At 44.4% G+C, this 22,283-nt stretch overlaps 1 protein-coding gene across 1 annotated transcript in view; it reads left to right on the top strand.

Annotated features, from left to right (window-relative positions):
• The first annotated feature begins 6,010 nt into the window (after positions 1-6,010).
• Positions 6,011-22,283, top strand: part of LOC141271824 (oocyte zinc finger protein XlCOF7.1-like) — a 225,150-nt gene continuing 208,877 nt past the window's right edge. Inside the window, exon 1 of the mRNA XM_073681994.1 lies at positions 6,011-6,064. The gene's annotated coding sequence lies outside the window, so the exon portion shown is untranslated. The remainder of the gene's footprint in view (positions 6,065-22,283) is intronic.

The following is a 22,283-nucleotide window of genomic DNA, read 5'->3' on the forward strand; positions in this document are numbered from 1 at the left end:
TAGAACAGTTTTTGCGTTGTTTTGTGGCAGACAATCAAGAGGGGTGGTCTGAGTTTCTGCCACTCGCAGAATTTGCTCTTAACAACCATACATCCTCCTCTGCTGGGTGTTCTCCTTTTTTTTGTTGTACTGGGAGACATCCGTCTTTTGGTTCGTTCTCCAAATTGGGGTCGGCGGTGCCGGAGGAGGAGAATTTTTCCGGTGATTTGGAGAGAGTTTGGACTAATGTACGTTGTAACCTTCAAGAGGCTAACAAAAAGTCCAAGAAGTATTTTAACAGGAAAAGTAAAGAGGTTTTGTTTACTGTGGGTGACATGGTTTGGTTGTCCTCAAAGAATCTGCGGTTGAGGATTCCCTCTAAAAAGTTGGGGCCGAAGTTTGTGGGCTATTTAAAGTGCTTCAGGTTGTTAACCCATCTGCTGTTAGATTGGAGGTTCCCTCCTCCTGGAAGATTAATCCTGTGTTTCATGTTTCCTTGTTAAAAAAGGCTGATGTATCGGATAGGGAGGCCACTGTCACAGTTCCTCCGGTGGTGGAAGATGGCGAATATGAAATTTCTCGTATCCTGAATTCCAGAGAGCATAGAGGGAGATTGCAGTATCTCGTTGCTTGGAAAGGTTTCGGTCCCGAGGATAACTCCTGGGTAAAGGCGGATGATGTCTCTGCCCCTAGACTTGTCAGAGCTTTCCACAGGAGATTTCCGGATAGGCCTGGGCCTGGAGGATCCGGAGGATCCTCATAAAAGAGGGGGTACTGTTAGAACCCTCCTGTTTGTTTTTGTTTCTATCTTGTGTTTTTTTCGGTCACGTGACCATCTTCCTATATATTCCAGCTCCGCCCTTCTGGCCTTGCTGGACTTCAGTGTTGTTTTGACTGTCTCTCTAGCCAGGTGCTTTTGTATCTATCTATCTCTAGTCTGCTTGGTCCTCTGGACCTCTAGTACTTTTGTCAGTTTATCTTTTGCTCTGCAACAACTTATTTTAGGAGGTGTCCCATTTTTGTCCCAGTCCTTAGTTCTTTTAGGGACCCCTCCCTTTCTCTATAGGTCTCAGTTCTGACTAGCCGAGGATGAAGGCGGGTCTGTTCACAAGGAACAGGTCGCCCGCTACAACATAGGGACTCAGCTTAGTCTTACTGTAGGGACAGCTCTCCCCTTCTTTCCCTAGTTTATGTTTCAGATCATAACAGGGATCACCAGACCCTTCTTAGATTCAAGGACCTTACCGCGTCTTTATGTGTATATATATATATATATATATATATATATATATATATATATACAGTGCATTGTGAAAGTATTTGGCCCCCTTGAACTTTCTACCTTATGCCACATTTCTGGCTTCAAACATAAAGATATAAAATTCTAATTTTTTGGGGAAGAATCAACAACAAGTGGGACACAATCGTGAAGTGGAACGAAATTTATTGGATATTTTAAACTTTTTTAACAAATTAAAAACTGAAAAGTGGGGCGTGCAATATTATTCGGCCCCTTTATTTTCAGTGCAACAAACTCACTCCAGAAGGTCAGTGAGGATCTCAGAATGATCCAATCTTGTCCTAAATGACTGGTAATGATAAATAGAATCCACCTGTGTGTAATCAAGTCTCCGTATAAATGCTCTGTGATAGTCTCAGGGTTCTGTTTCAAGTGCAGAGAGCATCATGAAGTCCAAGGAACACACCAGGCAGGTCCGAGATACTGTTGTGGCAAAGTTTAAAGCTGGATTTGGATACAAAAAGATTTCCCAAGTTTTAAACATCTGAAGGAGCACTGTGCAAGCGATCATATTGAAATGGAAGGAGTATCAGACCACTCCAAATCTACCAAGACCCGGCCGTCCCTCTAAACTTTCATCTCTAACAAGGAGAAGACTGATCAGAAATGCAGCCAAAAGTCCCTTGATCACTCTGGATGAACTGCAGAGATCTACAGATCTACAATCAGTCATACACTGCACAAATTTGGCCTTAATGGAAGAGTGGCAAGAAGAAAGCCATTTCTCAAAGATATCCATAGAAAGTCTCGTTTGAAGTTTGCCACAAGCCACCTGGGAGACACACCAAACATGTGGAATAAGGTGCTCTGGCCAGATGAAAACAAAATCGAACTTTTTGGCCACAATGCAAAACGATTTGTTTGGTGTAAAAGCAACACAGCTCATCACCCTCAAACACCATCCCCAATGTCAAACATGGTGGTGGCAACATCATGGTTTGGGCCTGCTTTTCTTCAACAGGAACAGGGAAGATGGTTAAAATTGATGGGAAGATGGATGGAGCCAAATACAGGACCATTCTAGCAGAAAACCTGTTGGAGTCTGCAAAAGACCTGAGACTGGGACAGAGATTTATCTTCCAACAAGACAATGATCCCAAACATAAAACAAAATCTACAATGGAATGGTTCAAAAATAAATGTATCCAGGTGTTAGAATGGCCAAGTCAAAGTCCAGACCTGAATCCAATCGAGAATCTGTGGAAAGAACTGAAAACTGCTGTTCACAAACGCCCTCCAGCCAACCTCATTGGGCTCGAGCTGTTTTGCAAGGAAGAATGGGCAAGAATTTCAGCCTCTCAATGTGCAAAAATGATAGAGACATACCCCAAGCGACTTGCAGCTGTAATCGCACCAAAAGGAGGCCCTACAAAGTATTAACTCAAGGGGGCCGAATAATATTGCACGCCCCACTTTTCATTTTTTAATTTGTTAAAAAAGTTTAAAATATCCAATAAATTTCGTTCCACTTCACGATTGTGTCCCACTTGTTGTTGATTCTTCCCCAAAAAATTAGAATTTTATATCTTTATGTTTGAAGGCAGAAATGTGGCAAAAGGTAGAAAAGTTCAAGGGGGCCAAATACTTTCACAATGCACTGTATATATATATATATATATATACAGTACAGACCAAAAGTTTGGACACACCTTCTCATTTAAAGATTTTTCTGTATTTTCATTATTTTGAAAATTGTACATTCACACTGAAGGCATCAAAACTATGAATTAACACATGTGGAATTATATACTTAACAAAAAAGTGTGAAACAACTGAAAATATGTCTTATATTCTAGGATCTTCAAAGTAGCCACCTTTTGCTTTGATGACTGCTTTGCACACTCTTGGCATTCTCTTGATGAGCTTCAAGAGGTAGTCACCGGAAATGGTTTTCACTTCACAGGTGTGCCCTCTCAGGTTTAATAAGTGGGATTTCTTGTCTTATAAATGGGGTTGGAACCATCAGTTGTGTTGAGCAGAAGTCAGGTGAATACACAGCTGATAGTCCTACTGAATAGACTCTTAGAATTTGTATTATGGCAAGAAAAAAGCAGCTAAGTAAAGAAAAACGAGTGGCCATCATTACTTTAAGAAATTAAGGTCAGTCAGTGCGAAAAGTTGGGCAAACTTTGAAAGTGTCCCCAAGTGCAGTTGCAAAAACCATCAAGCGCTACAAAGAAACTGGCTCACATGAGGACCGCCCCAGGAAAGGAAGACCAAGAGTCACCTCTGCTTCTGAGGATAAGTTTATCCGAGTCACCAGCCTCAGAAATCGCAGGTTAACAGCAGCTCAGATTAGAGACCAGGTCAATGCCACACAGAGTTCTAGCAGCAGACTCATCTCTACAACAACTGTTAAGAGGAGACTTTGTGCAGCAGACCTTCATGGTAAAATAGCTGCTAGGAAACCACTGTTAAGGACAGGCAACAAACATAAGAGACTTGTTTGGGCTAAAGAACACAAGGAATGGACATTAGACCGGTGGAAATCTGTGCTTTGGTTTGATGAGTTCAAATTTGAGATCTTTGGTTACAACCACCGTGTCTTTGTGCGACGCAGAAAAGGTGAACGGATGGACTCTACATGCCTGTTTCCCACCGTGAAGCATGGAGGAGGAGGTGTGATGGTGTGGGGGTGCTTTGCTGGTGACACTGTTGGGGATTTATTCAAAATTGAAGGCATACTGAACCAGCATGGCTACCACAGCATCTTGCAGCGGCATGCTATTCCATCCGGTTTGCGTTTAGTTGGACCATCATTTATTTTTCAACAGGACAATGACCCCAAACACACCTCTAGGCTGTGTAAGGGCTATTTGACCAAGAGGGAGAGTGATGGGGTGCTACGCCAGATGACCTGGCCTCCACAGTCACCAGACCTGAACACAATCAAGATGGTTTGGGGTGAGCTGGACCGCAGAGTGAAGGCAAAAGGGCCAACAAGTGCTAAGCATCTGTGGGAACTCCTTCAAGATTGTTGGAAGACCATTTCCGGTGATTACCTCTTGAAGCTCATCAAGAGAATGCCAAGAGTGTACAAAGCAGTCATCAAAGCAAAAGGTGGCTACGATGAAGAACCTACAATATAAGACATATTTTCAGTTGTTTCACACTTTTTTGTTAAGTATATAATTCCACATGTGTTCATTCATAGTTTTGATGCCTTCAGTGTGAATGTGCAATTTTCATAGTCATGAAAATACAGAAAAATCTTTAAATGAGAAGGTGTGTCCAAACTTTTGGTCTGTACTGTATATATATTATACACACACACATACAACACGTTTATTACTGTGTTAATAAAGGCCACTGCGACCAATTACATCCAAGCCATGTTGTCTGTCGTTTTTTGGGAGAGGAGGGTTAGAAGTAAGATGGGTGGGGGGCCAACCCACCTGGAGTTGACGATATCAATGTCAAGAAAAGGCTGGAGCACACGCGGCTCCGCTCCGCACGCCTCGAACACACACGGCTCAGGACGCCTCGAACACACGCGGCTCCGCACGCCTCGAACACACGCGGCTCCGCACCCTCGTACACACGCGGCTCCGCTCCTCACATCTCGTACCCACACGCAGCTTCGCTCCGTACACCTCGTACCCACACTCGGCTCGGCTCCGTACACCTCGTAGACGCGCGGCTCCGCTCCGTACACCTCGTACACAGGCGGCTCCGCTCCGTACACGCGCTGCTCCGCTCCATACACCTCGTACACTCACGGCTCCGCTCCGTACGCCTCGTACACACGGCTCCACTCCGCACACCTCGTACACACACGGCTCCGCTCCGTACGCCTCGTACACGCGTGGCTCCACTCCGTACACCTCGTAGACAAGCGGCTCTGCTCCGTACGCCTCGTACACGCGCGGCTCCACTCCGTACGCCTCGTACACACGCGGCTCCACTCCGTACGCCTCATACACGCGCGGCTCCGCTCCGTACACCTCGTACACGCGCGGCTCCGCTCCGTACGCCTCGTACACGCGTGGCTCCACTACGTACGCCTCGTACACGCGCGGCTCCACAACGTACGCCTCGTACACGCGCGGCTCCGCTACGTACGCCTCGTACACGCGCGGCTCCGCTCCGTACGCCTCGTACACGCGCTGCTCCGCTCCGTACGCCTCGTACACGCAGCTCCGCTCCGTATGCCTCGTACACACGGCTCCGCTCCGTACGCCTCGTACACACACGGCTCCGCTCCGTACACCTCGTACACACACGGCTCCACTCCGTACGCCTCGTACACGCGGGGCTCTGCTCCGTACACCTCGTACATGCGCGGCTCCGCTCCGTATACCTCGTACACACACGGCTCTGCTCCATACACCTCGTACACACACGGCTCCGCACGCCTCGTACACACACGGCTCTGCTCCGCACACCTTGTACACGCGCGGCTCCTCTCCGTACGCCTCGTACACGCGCGGCTCCGCTCCGTACACCTCGTACACGCGCGGCTCTGCTCCGTACGCCTCGTACACGCGCGGCTCTGCTCCGTACACCTAGTACACACGCGGCTCCGCTCCGTACACCTCGTACACGTGCGGCTCCGCTCCGTACACCTCGTACACGCGCGGCTCTGCTACATCCACACTGTAAACCCCTCCTGACCCCACACATAACCTTCACCTCATCCAGCACCATGACAACCAGCACAGCAGAGTCCTGCATCCACTGAGGCCCCTGATCATGTGACCCCTGACTCCTCCCCTCCTGTGACCTCATCACAGGTCCTGTGCGCACAGAACAGCCATATATGTGGTGGCGGCTCTGCAGGTGGAGGTATGTGGACTGGGGGGATTAAGAGAAGCCAGGGCCTCGGGCAGTTTAGAAGTTATAAGTCTCCCCCAGGTACCAAATGTATCAGGTGACATGTCACTTGATCCCCTTTGATAGATCATCTGATAGGTCATGTGAGTAACACACAGGTGCTCTGGTGCACATCAGTAGATGGAAATTGACATAGACAATGGTGCACTATAAATTTTTCCCTTATGTACAAATTGCCTCTTCAGAGAGGATGAGAACTAGAACTCTAGCGCCACCTATAGGAAGTAGCAATCCTAAAAGCCAATATTGACCCTTTAACGAGCCTTATCACATGACTTAGGATAAAAGCCAGAACAAGAAACTCAATTTGCAGACACTGTGTTTTGGGGTACTGCCCCTCAACAGTGCAAAGTGTGAGTTCTGGTTTCCACTGACGAGGGGCAGTACCCCGAAACACAGTGTCTGCAAATTGAGTTTCTTGTTCTGGCTTTTATCCTAAGTCATGTGACAAGGCTCCTTAAAGGGTCAATATTTTGCACAGGTGATTACATCCCCTGCACAATACTAAGGAAATCCTGAAAACATGATCTGTTGGTGGGCCTTGAGGACTGGAGTTGGGGAACACTGAGTTATACAGTACTACTACTAGTGTGAGATGTACATTGGGGGCTGAAATCTTTTTAGACAGACTAGGTGGTCTTGTAGTGGATACCCCCAGTCATACAAGACATACCTTAGTAATTGAGCCAATTTTAACCTTAATGATCAGGCCAAGTTTTACAAAAATGGACCACAATATTTGTTGTGCTATTTCTCCTGAGTACGCCGATACCCATATGTGGAGGAAAAGTACTGTTTGGGTGCAGCGTCAGGGCTCAGAAGGGAAGGAGCACCATTTGTCTTTTTGAACGAAAAATTGTCTGGAATCATTAGCTGACGCCATGTCGCGTTTGGAGAACCCCAGATGTGCCTAAAGAGTTAAATTGTACCATATAGTTTGTTGTGCAATTTCTCCTGAGTACACCGATACCCAATATGTGGGAGAAAACTACTGTTTGGGCGCACAGCAGGGCTTGGAAATGGCGTTTTGGAACACAGACTTTGACAAAATGGTCTTCGGGCGTCTTGTCGCCTTTGGAGAGCCACTGATGTGCTTAAACTGTGGAAACCCCACCACAAGTGACCCCATTTTGGAAACTACATTCCTCAAGGATTTTATCCAGGGGTATAGTGAGCATTTTGAAATCACAGATACTGCACAGAATTTGATAATATTGGGTCGTCATATTGAAAATTTTATTTTTTTTTCAATAAAATGTTGTTTTAATCCCAAATTTGTAATTTTCACAATGGATAATCCCCATATGTGGTCAAAAACGTCTGTTTGGGAACATGGCAGGGCTCGGAAAGAAAACAGCGCTACTTGTCTGGAATAGATTGTGAATGCCATGTCGCAAGTCCCTGACATGCGAAAACAGCAGAAACCTCCCACAAGTGACTCCATTTTGGAAACTAGACCCCTCAAGAAATTCATCTAGAGGTTTACTGAGCATTTTTAACCCACAGATTATTCACAAAAATTTATAACATTTAGATGTGAAAACAAAAATTTTTATTTTTTTCCACTAAAATACTGTTTTAGAACCAAATTTATCATTTACACTAGAGGTAATGGAAGAAATTGGGCCCCACAATTTTTTATGCAATTTCTCCCGAATGTGGCAATACCCAATATGTGGTTGTTCACGACTGTTTGAGCAAATATCAGGGATCTGATGGGAAGGAGCGCTACTTGGCTTTTAAAATGCAGATTTTGTGATTGTGAGCTCCATTAGCTGAGCCCCTGATGTGCTAGATCAGCAGAAACCCCCCTAAGTGACCCCATATTGGAAACTTCATTGCCTAAGGAATTCATCTAAGAGTGCAGTGAGTATTTTGAACCCATAGGTGCCTCACAGAATTTTATAACATTGAGACGTGGAAATATGACATTTTAGTGGTAAAAATGTGATTTTTGTATTTGCTGCAAATTTATTAACACAATGGTTAATAGGTGAAATTGAACCCCATCATTTATTGTGCAATTTTTCCCGAACTCAATGATGCCCCATACGTCGTCAGAAATTACTTCTAGACAACAAGTCAGGGCTGAGAAGGAAGGAGCGCTATTTGGCTTTTGGAGAACAGACTTTGGTAGAATACTTTGCGAGCGACATTTGCGGAGCCCCGAAGGTGCCAGAACAGCAGAAAAACACCAAAAGTGACCCCACTGTAGAAATTGCACCTCTCAATGAATTCATCTACTGCTGCAGTGACTATTTTGTAACATCCACGCCAGGCTTTTTTTTTCAGGGCTGTGGAGTCGGAGTCGTGGTATGACTTTCTGTTATAAGGGCGTAAAAATAAAAAATTTGAAAATTGCTAATTTTACAAAATGTATCTTTTTTCTCTGTAGTAATTAATCCTTGTGACTGTTTTTATCATCAAGCTACAATTAATAAGTTATGTCTTGTTCTTAATGATCTATGTTGTAAGTGTGATTGTGAGAAGTGAGATGTACATTGGGGTGTATTCAGTTTAGATGGTTTTGTAGTGGTCACCCCCGGCACACTCAGGTGATGTCTTATATCAGAATTATGGGCTGTAGACATGGATCACTCATAATCATAATGATTTATTATAGTTTTCTAATGTTTGTTAAAGACGGGAGGGGATCTCACTTCTTCTCAGGTAGACGAATTAGAAATAAGGATTTCCTATAGGAATGACGCTTCAAATAAGACACTCACTACAGACTGTCTCAAGAGAATGATTCTGTTTATTCTAAGATGTAATGTAATTATATACCCCAATCAACGTGGGTTGTGCTTTGATACATGCGTATGAGCTTATGTAAATAATATGTTATCCTTGGTGTAAAATAATTAAATAACAGGTGCTTGTCAATAGATCTGCAGGATATTCATGATGTATGATACTCCCAACATCCTTTCTCACTGATAATACTGAATACAGTCCAGGTCATGGTGAACTTAAGGAGTTTCCTGGTGGTGATATATTGGGACTTTATTTTGTGTACAGACACAGGACAAGTATGATAATTATAAACCAATGAGCCAATTCTTATAAAGGTCATGAGAACACTACAAGAAAACAGAACAAACAAAAGTATTGCTAAATAAGGATTATCTGACTGAAAAACAAGTCTTCTTAAAGGCAATGATTTGAAGCTGAACCATTATTTTAACAATTCCCCTCTTTTTATCATCTTGTCATACTGTCTGTCCCTCATGTCCCTACCTAAATTCTAGGCCTGCAAATTAACCCTACTTCACGCCATCACGGGGCTTACCCTCCGTATGTAGTGGGATGCCAGTCCTGTTGCACATCCGTTCAAATTAATTTGTTATCAGACCCACTGTCCCTTACTTTCCCTACCATTTTCTGAGTATAGTTGCTATATGGATAGAGGGATTGTCAGGTATATGTCTACTTTAATATAATAGACTGCTGTGTATATACAACTACAAGTTATATGTTCGGTATCTTTGAGTACATAGTAGCAGAGAGTTCAGCATCTATCAGGTTCCATCCTCTGCTGGTAGGATTTGCTTTTCAGACCAATGGCTTTGCGCAGAACATACAATCCGATAAGTCTGCTGCAGTCATCTTGTTGCAGAAGATGCATTCTCGCTGTGCTGTGGTTATTATTGTAGTCAGGACTTGGGTTTGTTTCATTTCAGTGTCTGTATCAATTTTATGTTGGGATTTACCTGGAAAACATTTACAACTAGAAGCAAGCATTTTCTTTATCATCATCACAAAAAGTTTTATGATTATTGCAACCACCACTATTATAAACACAGCCTGGATCAAGAAATGTATGACACCACTTATCCACCCTCCAACTCCCCTAAATAAGTTTAAAGGATTCATCCAAGCGAGCCACTCGGGGAGTGGTAAATTATTTAAGGCATTTGCCTTCCACACACCTTCTTTGATCCGTTGTGCTTGTTCTATATCATGTGTGACTTGCATTAATCCAGTGGGATTTATAAAATGGCAACATGCTGGTCCTACAACCTGGCAAAAACCTCGTTACGAGGCAGTAAGCTAGTCTAGCACCATAGAGTGTTGATTAGTGATCATTATCAGTTGTTTCATGTAGGCGGATTCCACATTAATTGCATCAAATAAATAATCAGTTATATTATCAAAAACGTCCCCCAGCTCCTCTATCATCTGGGCATTTCTCATTGTGCCAAAGGTTACCCCCAAGGGACCAGTTAACACCATTCCTGCCTTGAGATACCAGGGTGTTCCCATGAGATGTTTTCTCGGGGGGGGGGGGAGTTATACTCCTTTTTGCAAGCATATAGCTGGGCACATTCTTATAGGGGAAGTCTTCATCTTTCCAAACCCATGTGGCAGGCTCTAATCTAGCCAATGTACAGCTGCCTTCTGCACCTTTGGGTATCCATCGGTTGGCCTTGTCCCCAAATACTATATATACGCCCTTTGGCAACTGAAATTGAAATTCATTTAAAAATGCCATAACGATAGTTACTAAACGTACTGTTTTTGGGTATAAACACCAAGAATCCTCTAAATCGGTAGTGACTGCTCTATAGTATTGGAGAACCAAACATTGGGGTTGGGTGTTAATACTTATGGACATTTCGGATGCACCATCTCCAAATTGGCCTTCCCTTGTTTCTTCATCTATATATATAGCTCCTCTTTCTGTACATTGGTGGGTATCTCCTAAGGTAAAGAGGTGTTCCTTTGTCCAATTCCTATGGATATGCCTTTCCAGACAAGTTGGTTTACATTGCTGGCCACCTTTACTGACAACATAAGGGACAGGGTTTATTGCACCGAAGCTGAGCTTCAATTGTTGATCAGGTATTTTTCCCAAGTAATGTCTATTACTTTCCTTGTTTCTCCAGGTACCATCAAATTCCGCAAATTCATATATATTATTTTTGTCTTTGTTAGTTAGTGGCTCGGTCAAATTGACCTGAAACCAGGGCTGTTTGGTCCATCCCGTAATTGGCAGAGCTGCTAAAGTTTTACTTTCTTGGGACGGTAAATTTAATGCATACAAGTCCCAACATCTTTCCCTAAGGATCTCATCTTCAGGGATGGGGGTTGCAAAATAGGGCATAGTTTTTTGCAGCTATGGGGGCATGTGTGCAAATCCAACAATTTGAAAGATTCCTAGCGCGGGCTACATAATCATGATATTTTACAAACTTATTACTCCACTGTTTTGTTTGATCATCATCCCACTCTATTGGTATCTGGGCACCTCTTTTTCCTTGGAATGACACAAGTAATATAACCACATGGAGAAAGTAATACTTCCCAAAGCCCATTCTTTTGGTTTAATTCTTGTAGAACTTCTTGCAATGTGAAGCGTGGATCCAGGTGGGTTTTCCCTCCACAATTACTGACGTAGGTGTTGTCAATTGGATTTGGTAAGGTCCTTCAAATCGTGGATCCAAGCTTTTCCTTATGTGTTTTCGCATCGTCACCCAGTCCCCAGGGTTGAGGCTGTGCGTGCCTTGCAAAGAGGTAGGATCTGGAATGGAACTGAAAAACACGGTCATGAATCTGTTGTAACACAGTTTGTAAAGCTCCCACATATGATGTCATATTTGAATGTAAGGCCTGCAACTGTTGAGGGAAATAAAGCCCAGTCTTTGGTGGTCCCCCAAACAATATCTCATACGGACTGAGACTAGTTTTCCTCATTGGGGTTACTCTAACAGAGTACAACGCTATGGGGAGGCACTCAGTCTAGGGCTTTCCTGTTTCTGCCATTGCCTTTTGTATTTTTGATTTGAGTGTACCATTCAGTCTTTCCACCCTACCACTGCTCTGTGGGTGGTAGGGAGTATGGATAGACTGTTGGATCCCTAAGGCGTCCAAAATTTCCTAACAAACTTGAGAAGTGAAATGGCTACCTCTGTCACTTTCTATCACCTCAAGGACTCCATATCTGCACACCACTTCAGAGAGCAGTTTCTTGGCTATTGTTTTAGCATTAGCTTTTGCAACTGGCCAGGCCTCTGGCCATGATGAGAATAAGTCGATACAGACAAGCACATATTCATAAATGCCTACCTTCGGGAGCTGAATGAAATCTATCTGAAGTCGCTGAAACGGGTATAATGGTCTCACAGTGCACTTTGGTGGCACTTTCACTGTTTTTCCCACATTGTGACATGCACAGATGATGCATCCCTGTATGAATTTAACAGCAGCATAATGGAATCCTGGTGCTACCCAATAGATCTTTACCTGACTTACCATTGCATCCTTGGACTGATGGGTTGGTCCATGAGAAAGAGTGCACATCATAGAGTACAGGGATCTTGGCAGACAGTATTTGCCATCTGCTCTCCACAGTCCATCCTTTCCCTGTTTAGCTGAGCGTTTAGTCCATTCTTTCTTTTCTGGCGCAGAGGCCTGATCCTGCAGGCTCTGCAAGAGATCCAGGTCCACACTCCCAGACACTTGCACAGTGTATGTTTCTACTGGGAGGGGCAACAGGGCTGCAGCTTTTGCAGCTGCATCTGCCCTCCTGTTTCCCTCAGCCTCTTTTGTGCACTCTTTGGTGTGAACTCCAATGCTCTGTGGAGTTGTGCTACTGCTTCTGCATTCTTTATTGGTTTAGCAGAAGAACCAATAAACTTTCTGCTTTTCCATATGGGACCATAATCATGGCAAATGCCAAATGCGTAGCGACTGTCTGTAAAAACATTCGCAATTCTGTTTTCTGCAATTATACATGCTTCAGCGAGTGCTTTTAACTCAGCTTCCTGGGCAGATATTCTAGGGGACAGTGCCTCATCCTATAATATTAATTTTGACTGACTATGGCATAGCCTGTATGGGGCTTCCCATCTAGGTAGTATCGGGAGCCATCTACATATAGCTCTAGATCCACCTTGGAAATTGGTGTTTCTTGTACATTGGCTAGTGGTTTAGTTTCTGCGTCCATTAACTCAAAGCAGTTATGCTCAAGGTGTAATGTTTCATCATCAATTGGTTCAGGTATTAGTGTGGCAGGGTTAAGAGTTGTACACCTTCTGATAGTGACATTTGGGGGAGTCAATAATGCCACCTCGTACTTGGTCAATCTGCTCATGGACAGGTGTTTTGTCCTGGCCTGGAGCAGAAGCTCCTGTACTGAATGGGGAGCTTGAATTTCTAGTGCATTGTCTAGCACTATATCAGCCACCTTTTATTTCAACATTGCACAGGTGGCTACCGCTCTGATGCATGAGGGTGCCCCCTTTGCAACAACATTGAGCTGAGCAGAGTAGTATCCTAGAGGACGATGTCTACCTCCATGTTTTTGGGTGAGCACACTTTTAGCATGCCCCCCTGATTTATGACAGAAAAGGAAAAATGGTAGGCCGTAGTTGGGGATTTCTAGTGCTGGTGCTGAGAGAATGGCGTCCTTGTGCATTTGAAACCCCTGTTTTTCTTCTAGGGTCAGCAAATAAAGCTGACCCTTATTGCATGCAGAGAGCACGTCAAATTGGGGCTGCATCATGGCAGATGCAGAAGGAATCCACACTCTACAGTAGCTGACCAGCCCCAGGAACGTTCTTAATGCGCTGGAAGTTGTTGGTTCTACAGCCTGACTGATTGTTGTTTTTTTTTGTTTTCCTTTCTGGAGTGGTATGTTTGAGTGGGAAGGAGATACAATGTCCTAAGAACACTACTCTTTCCTTTGCAATTTGCAGTTTTTCCTTGGATACCTTGCAACCTTCGTGGTACAAGAAGATTAGTAAAGATAATGTCTCTTTTAAACATACATCCTTACTTGGGGTACACAACAGTAGATCATCCACATACTGAAGTAGCTGAATGTCTTGATTCTCAAGATGCCAAGAGAGAAGTACTCCTGCCATTGCCTCTGAGAACATGGAGGGAGAAGTTGCTCCCCCCTGAGGCAACCGGGTCCAGCAATACTGCTTTCCTCCATGGATGAAGGCAAACAGCAGCTGGCTGTCATCATCTATTGGCACTGAGAAGAAAGCATTACTGAGGTCAATCACTGTGAAAAATTTAGCATTAGATGGAATTTGATTTAATAGGGTATGTGGATTTGGTACTATGGGCGTGTCTACAACCATTAATTTATTAATCTCTCTCAAATCATGGACCATACATTCCTTGATTATACCTTTTTCTAGGTATTTATTCACCTGTAGTGCAATTGCTTCTGTTTGCTCCTTGCTCAGGGGATATTGTCTCATACGTACCGGTGCAACATGAGGCTTCAACCTAATTGTCACTGGGGTTATTTTTAACAGTCCAACATCCGTTTTATCTTGTACCCATAGTACGGTTGGTACGTTACCAGGCATCTCCTGTATGTCGTCATCGAGACCTGTATCCACCTCCTTTTCAAGTTGAATTATTGACATCATTGTTGATATTGTTGTTTCAGATAATGGACCTGCAATGGTAACACCTTTCTTTCCAAATTTAATGATCGCATTCATTGCATTAAGAATGTCTGCACCTATTAAATTTCTAGGATATTTATCTGAGACAAGTAGATGGGTACATAAGTCAATAGCATGTGCTATCTTTAACATTTACAGGTTCAGTTTCCTTTAGATGTGACCCTTCTCACCGTACCCAAAACAGAAACCCTTTGTTTACAATCCTCTGGGTCCATTTTTTTTTTCGTCTACTCTTCCGCCTAAAGTAGTTCGAGTGGCTGACTTCACTGTGTCCTTAATAGTGTCCTGAAAGGCATCTGGGTGTATATTTACCATAATTGGGGTGACCTTATCTTTCTTTTTCTCTTATTTATGGCCTGTTCTAATCCTCTGAATGTGGATATTGACTGCTCCAATGCATATAAGCATTCTGGGTGCAGCTTAAACACCTCTGCCCTGAGGTCTTCTCTGAGACCAGTGATAAACATATTTCTCAGAAACCCCAATTCCCTTGGATTATTCAAATTATAATCATGATATTTAAACACAGCTACACACCTAGCATGGAATTTATCAACCGTTTCCTCAGGTTCTTGGAATATCTCTGGCATCCCCGAGATAAGGCTTTCTGCCATTATTTTAGTGACTGCATTTAACCGGAGGATAAACTGTTTCCCCGATTCTAGGGTCTTAGTGTCACCCGGTAGCGCTCCTATTCCGTCTCCTACGTGGACCTGTTTAACTTTTTCCACAAGTGGTACTCCACCATTGAGACTACAGAGCGGTACCAGATCACTCCAAGTGGCATCATAGTTCTCAGCTACCCCTTTCACCACCTTATAATATCGTATCGGATTCTTATACATGTCTGGAAAACTATTTGTCATGGACAATTGTTCTGACCTAGACCACGGTTTATACCAAGTAGTGGTATCAGTTTTCACCTGTTGTTCACCCTGTGCGCCCGTGGTTGTCTGTGTAATAACTGGGAATGCAGCAGTCTCTGGTTGTCCTCTAACAAAGTTACAATTTTTACACTCGGATTCTGCATTGCTGTTGCTATCCTGACATCCAGGGCAAATCCATGTTTTAGAGCATAGTGCTATTGTTCCTCTTAGCTGCTGAGTGCGGGGAGGGGCTGTGGGCTGCACGTGTGTGCCTGCGTTCTCCTCTCCACCGTCCTCCTCACTGGCAACTGAGCTGATAGCTAGATTTTCCCTTTCTATCTCTTTATCCTCAACCCTCCAAGTCCCGTCCTTGCCTACTTTTAGTTTTAAAATTATTGTCTCACGTGGAGTCATGGATGGGGATGGTGTCATATGCAAGTGAAGGGATCTGTCACTATCTGTAGTAGATGCAGTACTATGCGGGGAGAAAATTGATAGGGGTCGTTCTCGGGAGGACTTTGTTTCTCCACCCCAACAAAGAGGAAACAATCAGTAGACCCAGATGGGATCCCTGGAAAATGGTTTCCTATAGCGTAGGCGGGGGGGTTCTCAGGTGTACCTGGACTGACTGGGAGTGACGGATACAAAATGTGAGAATACTGATAGCCCTGTTGCCTTGGCATCAGGACGGGTGTCTGATACTGCGGCATCAGAACGGGTTGTTGGGCATAGGTGTAATGAGGTGAGTGCTGTGGCTGTGATGGTGTAAAGGGTTGCATCATGGGTGGTGGTGGAGAGTGTAGAGCCTGGCCGGTTGATTCATCCATATACGGGATAGTGCTAGCACTATGCGTGGTTGCTGGGGAGGTAAAAATCTCGGACAATGATTTTTCTTTCTCAACACTTACACTTGACTCTGACCTATCACTTGGCTCTAATCTATTCTCTGACGGAGCGGAGGGCGCAGCCTGGATTGGACCTTGTTCCCGACTAGGTGTCGGGGGGTTGTATGGCATGAGATCTGCTTCTGATCACTACCTGATCAGTTTCGTCATCATCGGGAATTAAAAAGGGATGATGTCTCTCACTAGTTCTCAACCAGGCTGCAAACCTGTGCTCCGTAATCATGCTTATCAATCCATTGTGAATGTTCCTGACTGAACCGTTTCCATCTCTCAGCATCTAGGCATCCCTTGGCTGGCATACCAGCCCTTTTCAATATCTTTGTTGCATCTTTTACAGCTGCCCTGCCGTGCTCCCTTCTCACAAGATCACACATGGTGCACCTCGGATCCTTATTCCTTGATCTGGAAACTCGAGCACCCATAACAGGATTTGTCAAGGGTTGCGATCCCTATCTTCAATATCCTGCTATATAATCAGCTGGGTCAACCAGTCAGATACGTTAGCTGGTTACCCCTGATTCAATCAGCTGGATCAACTGGTCAAGTACGTTAACCAGTTACCCCTGATTCGAGGGCCTTAAGCTGAACTGCAACTCTTTGCTGTGCTCTGATGCTGAGACAAGTTCGTCTAAACAAATAAATGTAGACTATTATAAACAAAACCGTTCCAAAAGCAATCGCTATATATTCTTCATACATCTGGGTCAGAGTCCTCACTTGAAAAATATCCTACGTCTATTCCTGAGTCCGTGCCAATATTGGCAAGATAATTATCATGAGTAATAATATCCTGTCACACAGGCATATACCATCTGATTTCTATAATATACTGCCACTCTTTACCTATAGTGTGTGGATGTGGAACAATATGGCAGGGAAAACTCGGTATGTAACGTTACTTCTCCTATACTGGTGTGCACTTACAGGGTACAAATGTATTCTTTCCAGAAACGAAGCAGTATCCCTACGATGAGGCTTTCGCTTTCTCACTACTGTAACCGAGCACAAACACTTTTCACAAGTCATGTATGCTTTTCCAGCCTATCAATTATTCATTTCTCTTAATCACCACTTCAATCATTAACACCTCCTCATTCTCCACCACAGCACTTCTCGTACTCCAATTCCTATTAAAATTTTCTAGGCCAACTGAACAAAATAACTTTATATCCTGTGAATCCTGGATTCTATTTATTGCTCTAGCTGAATCAATATCACAATATTCATAAATGGTATAAGGTTCAACAAAACAATGACTGTTAATACATTCCTTACGTTAGTATATGTGAATATTATCTTCCTCCCGTAGCCCCCAACCTTCAGATTCCACACTAATCTCTCAGCTTCCTAAAATGCGTGACAGCTCCATTGTTGTATTTGCTAACCAGAGTACTACACACGCATTCAGCACACGTCATCTAATCACTTATATCTCGTACATTTTTGCTATAATAAGCATGAACTTAACACAGTTACACTTAGTATGAACGTTAGTTAAGTGGGAAGCAGCAATGATTGGGGATGTAGAAGCACTATATATATATTCTATGAAATAGTTAATGCATGCAAAAATACAGATATATGATATAGTATTTGAATTAGTAATTTTCCAGTTATGTGAAATTGTTAGTAATAATATATATTAAAAAATGAATAATAATAATAATAAAATTGCTACCTGAGGGTTTCCCGTTCAAGATCCCCGGAGACTGACCTAGATCGACCCCACCTTTCCCGGAGAGAAATATGCTCAGAGTGTTAAGGCCACTCACTTACCCGGCCGGGGTTTGTTTCTGTTCGGGATAGGGGTAAAACTGTTGTTCAGTCTCAGATGAAATTAAAAGGAAAAAAAGGAAATAGATCTCGCTGGGGCCTCCAACTGTTAAAGACGGGAGGGGATCTCGCTTCTTCTCAGGTAGACGAATTAGAAATAAGGATTTCCTATAGGAATGACGCTTCAAATAAGACACTCACTACAGACTGTCTCAAGAGAATGATTCTGTTTATTTTAAGATGTAATGTAATTATATACCCCAATCAACGTGGGTTGTGCTTTGATACATGCGTATGAGATTATGTAAATAATATGTTATCCTTGGCGTAAAATAATTAAATAACAGGTGCTTGTCAATACATCTGCAGGATATTCATGATGTATGATACTCCCAACATCCTTTCTCACTGATAATGCTGAATACAGTCTAGGTCATGGTGAACTTAGGGAGTTTCCTGGTGGTGATATATTGGGACTTTATTTTGTGTACAGACACAGGACAAGTAAGATAATTATAAACCAATGAGCCAATTCTTATAAAGGTCATGAGAACACTACAAGAAAACAGAACAAACAAAAGTATTGCTAAATAAGGATTATCTGACTGAAAAACAAGTCTTCTTAAAGGCAATGATTTGAAGCTGAACCATTATTTTAACAATGTGTCCATAAAAAATATTGTCTGTTGGTGATTTTTTTTGATATGTTGTCCAGAAAAAAATAAAAAGTCAACTTGGCAACCCTGCTCTGCTATGTACATATTGTGCATACGCGACTCCATTCCATACGCATCGTGTACACACAGCTCTGCTTCATACAGTCATGCTCCTGGGTTCGAACCCTTGAGTCTGTGTTTGGTTGTCGGCTTCTCTGTCCGCCAAGCCACTGCAGACACACCTTTTCCCTTGGTGTTTTGTTGCTGTTATCCTTTCTCCAGTCTCTTTAGGGTAACAGGTGTTTTCAGGTTCTTATTAGTCTGTTATATCACCTATCTGTGGCTTTATATTCTCCCCCCCGGTGGCATTTACTGCTGGTGATAGTTTTCATATGAATGTTCAGACATTCTATTGTTGTTAAAACCAGTCAGGGAAATTCCAGCTAAGGGTTTTCTATTTGCAGTTTCTGTAATTTTTTCTGCACTTATCTTCTGTTGCTTTCTACGAAGTAGGTGGCATATTATCTATCAGTACTTACTTTATACTTTATTTTGTATTTTGTGATTTATACTACTCACTCTGGGATCTTTCCTTTTTCAGCACACTTTCCCTTTTGTAGGTAATTCACACGCTGCTCTGCCCTTTTTTCTCAGCGCTGGGGCTCATTTATGATGACCCCGATCAGGTTGCTGTTGCTGAATCAATGGTCCGCAGGTTTGTTCAGGGAAAACACAGTGTGGAGGATTACTGCTCTCCGTTCAGACGCTAGGCAGTGGAGACCTCCTGGAATGAGCCAGAACTTCGCAGTCAGTTTTTCCAGGGTATTTCTACCCAGATACTAGATATGGTTTATAGTCCCCCCTCCCACCACCCGTTGTCCCTGGATTAAACAGTGTCACTGGCAGTCCGTTTGGACAGACGTCTTTGGAATGAGAAAACATTGAAGTGTGTTTTTGTGACTTCTTCCTCTCATCCTATTGAGGCAGGAGAACTGATGCTGCTTGGGGCCTGCAGAGAGTCCAAGGAGGGAATAAAACCTGAAAACACCTGCTCGTTTCTGTCTACACTGCAGTGAACGGGTCATGCAGTAGTAACTCAGTGTTTCAGATACAATTATGAATTTCTTAAAGCTAAGAAGGAAAGAAAAGAGTCATTAATATGCAAAGCTACTGATTCTAAATGTTTGAGGTTATCTCGCATGTAGACTACTGGTTGTTTTTTAAAAGTGTCTTTGGTTAACAAATATGGAGTCCTAGTCAGTGTTGAGCCACCCCCGTAGTGTTCGAGTTCGGTTCGGTTCGTCGAACACCCGTGTGTTCGCCGAACTGTTCGTCGAACTCTTCGTCGAACACCTTCGAACACCGTTAAAACCAATGGCAGGCAAACAAAAACATGTAGAAACACATAGAAAACACCTTCAAAGGTGTCCAAAAGCTGACAAACTGCTCAGAAGACACAACTAACACATGGAAAATTGACAAGTACATATAGTCATGCGAAAAGAAAAAAGGTGGAGGAGTAAAAGGAGGGGGAGACACAGATATAGGCATGTCATGCCCTTCTAAAATCCAAAAAGTGAGAAGCCGACACGTTCAGTCCGCTCCTGCCCGTGCCACCTCCGTGTCGTCGGGTTTGTGCCAGAGCCGCGGTGAACCCTGACGGCCAGCCCCCCTCTCCCAATACTGGTGCCTGTCCGCTGGTGGGTCGAGCGAGCCCCCCTGTGGTGGAGGCAGCTCTAAGCTTTTTAATTTAAATTGTCTCTCTAATTTGAATGAATACACTTTAAATCCATTTACAAGGATCTATTGGAGGGCAAGTCTCATGCCAGCAGCCGCGTAATTACAGCTCCAGTAGCGTCCACTAAAGCTGCTGCAGTTAAAAAGCTTTTATAAGGATCGAGCTCGGCTGTCCACCGCAAGGCATCCTACTGCCAGTCCCAGCCCCTATGCCTTGGGGTGCCTCCTGATGCTCTTCACTGAGTATCCCGTGGTCCCAAAGCATTTCCTTTGAAAAAATTAAGTGTCCAAACTACAGGTGGTGTAGCTTGCTTAACAGCCGGGATAATCCGCTGACTAGCAGACACTGCTACTAGGCACAAAGTATTTCCTGGGCTAGATGCAGTTAAAAATTTGTAATTAGATACTCTCGTTGGATGCTGAGAAAGCATTCCATAGAGTCTCCTGGCACGCCATATATGATTCTCTTAAAAAGCTTGGGGTAGGGGTCTAGGGGACCCTTTTATAGCCAAAATCACGGCCCTGTATCACAATACGTCACCTAGGCTGAAGATAAATGGAACTGTAGCACCCTGAGGGCTCGGTTGCTACAGAGGTATTGCACCTCACCCAGAGGTGTGATATCTCACTCTCAGGTAAGGATGGAGTGTGGATCAGGACCCGACACCTGCATGCATTACACCACATTGCCGTGGGGCAGGGCGACCTATATGCCTCTGAGATGGGCACGACAGTCCCTGTCCCTGGCTGGAGTGGGGGGAGGGAACACTGAGGAAGGGGAACCCTGTAGTGCAGGAGCAGGGAGGAAGCAGTTCCTGGGTGCATTGAGAAGGGAGTATAAAAGGTGGGCACCATCTTAGTTCAGTGCAGAGAAGTCTGAGCAGAAGTGGCAGGGAGCAGGGGCTCTGCATGAGCTCAGCTCTGGAGGCGGGCCTAGTAACAGAGGCCCAGGCCTGGAAGAGGAAGAAGGAAGGAAGAGGAGCGGAGAAGGCTCCAGGAACGAGGAATGAAGGGATCCCAGGGGTGCGGACGGGCGAGTCGCCACCGCACGCCCGAATCCACCTGCGTGGAGGGGTCAGGCCAAAGGGGGAGACCGGTCCCCGACACTAGTGGAGGCAGGAAACGACCCTCAGCTAGAAACCGGAGGCTCTGACATTTTATGTGGCGCAGCCCCTCGCTACACCCGCTAGGAAGGCACCACATAGGGTCAGGGAAACTGGCGCCAAGTTTACCAAGAGGAGGCCCGAGGCAGCCGGACAGAAGGGTTGGTAAGAAAGGCCAGACAAAGGACACACAAAGGGGGTCCTGTGAAGCGCTCCAAAGTTATCTGGGAGTTGTCTGAGCCCCTCACCTGGTGAGCACAGTATGACGTGGGCAGCCATTACCTGCAGACGTGGTCTGGATAATAAGAACTGTGAGTAAAGGCCCTGGACTGCATCACTGACTCCGTGTCGTTACTGCTGCTGCCCTGCACCATCACCCCCATCCTCCGCATACACTGCCCTGAGGCTATACTCCTCCCGTGGGGAGTTATGCTACGCTCTGCTGCACCCACAACACCAGCCTCAGCGGTCTGCCCTGCAGCGGCGGTTCACTCTGACCGCAATCCACGGGTGGCGTAGTCGGACATTTAAACATCAAAACCACATAAATAGTTCCGCCACTGGTTTGACCACCCTGAGCCACGGAACCGGGTCGCCGCCACGAAGACTGCAACCACCAGCATCCACCAAAAAGGGTCCGGCTCCGGGTGTCCCAAGGCCCAGGGGGTGCATCAGAACATTTTCATCACCTTTCACAATCAC

Source organism: Phyllobates terribilis, unplaced genomic scaffold (assembly GCF_046119375.1).
Source record: "Phyllobates terribilis strain yellow unplaced genomic scaffold, ASM4611937v1 Scaffold_5__5_contigs__length_657084704, whole genome shotgun sequence".
Classification (NCBI taxonomy): Eukaryota; Metazoa; Chordata; class Amphibia; order Anura; family Dendrobatidae; genus Phyllobates; species Phyllobates terribilis.